Genomic DNA, 1,413 nt, shown 5'->3' with positions numbered 1-1,413 from the left:
TTTCTGGGACAGCATCAGTCACGAGGGCTCTGACCTCAGCCTCGCTAGAGTTTAGCAACAATGCACATGTATATCTTAATAAATACATAAAATATAAGCTTGACCACATTATTTAGGGTGAGACAGAGGTCATGATACAATTGCATGGTTTTATGATAGAAGGAAAATAGTAAAATACATAATGCCTTTGAACCACAGCCACGGACCGACAGAATCTTACTACTCTGAAGCTCTTTGTCCCATAGTGTACACACCTTGTCAGTTTTCACACAGTCAAAAGCCTGGGGCCTGCTGGCCCAGGAGCTCAAACACTCTGCTGCTAACTCCAAGGTTAGTGGTGCAAACCCACAGCTGTGCTGTAGGAGGCCAACGGAGGCCGCGGGCAGCCTGCTTCCACGATGATCACAGACAGCCTCAGGGTGCCTCAGGGCCCCACGGGGAGGTTCCTGCCTGTCCCACGGGGCTGTGGGGTTGGACTCCCCTGGGTGACTTGCTTTGTGGTTAGTTTGATGGAGGAACACATAGTAAGTAGGTGCTGGGCAAAATCTTTGTGATGAAATGATTGAAATAAATTACACCCAGGAAGGAAGTAACAAAACAAGTTGATTATTTTTAAACTGGGGATCATGAAAATCCATATATCAGAGGTTACGGAGCCCTGGCGGGGCCACGGGTGAAGCTCTGTCTGGGCTGGTGACCACGAAGACCGGGAATTCAAAGCAGAAGCAGTTATTTCCCCAGGAGAAAGATGAGGCTGTCTGCTTCCATGATGATTGACTGTCTCAAACTACAATACAGTGCGGTGCAGTATAACTCGACAACACAGTACAGGACAATACGGATGTCGGGTCTCAAGGACCCCCAGGAACAGCTCCACTCTGCTGGGTGCAGTCACTACGAGTTGGACACCATTTCTGGACGGTGGCTTTGGCGAGGGTGGGGGTGCCCGTGAGCAACATGGACTCAGGCATGTCACAGTCATTAGTCCTGGGCCCAGACCTAATGAGCGCCGCGTGCACCTGAGCTAGGAAACACAAGCAACACCTGGAGCTCTCTAATAACGTCACAAACATTCAAGTGGCGAAGATACTGATCGCGGTGAGACGGGACAGCATGGTGGTAAGCAGGAAGGTTCTGAAGTGGGGAAGTTGATAGTACAAATCCCTCATCTGCCGCCTTCAGTTAATCCCCAGTATTCTCCCCTGGGAAATAGGAAGGCTGAGAGCACCACAGAATGCATAAACATCAACCTTCTAGGACTTAGGGAACTGAAATGGCATTTTGAATGACAAAATCAGATGGCTTACTAGGCTGGGAATGAAAGATTCAAGAGGAAAGGAACTGCATTCACCATCAAAAAGGATATTTCAAGATATATCTTGAAGTGCAGTGCTGTCTGTGCAAGATAATATC

Source organism: Tenrec ecaudatus, chromosome 15 (assembly GCF_050624435.1).
Source record: "Tenrec ecaudatus isolate mTenEca1 chromosome 15, mTenEca1.hap1, whole genome shotgun sequence".
NCBI lineage: Eukaryota > Metazoa > Chordata > Mammalia > Afrosoricida > Tenrecidae > Tenrec > Tenrec ecaudatus.
The sequence above is the reverse complement of the archived record's forward strand: the minus strand, read 5'-3'. Positions refer to the sequence as shown.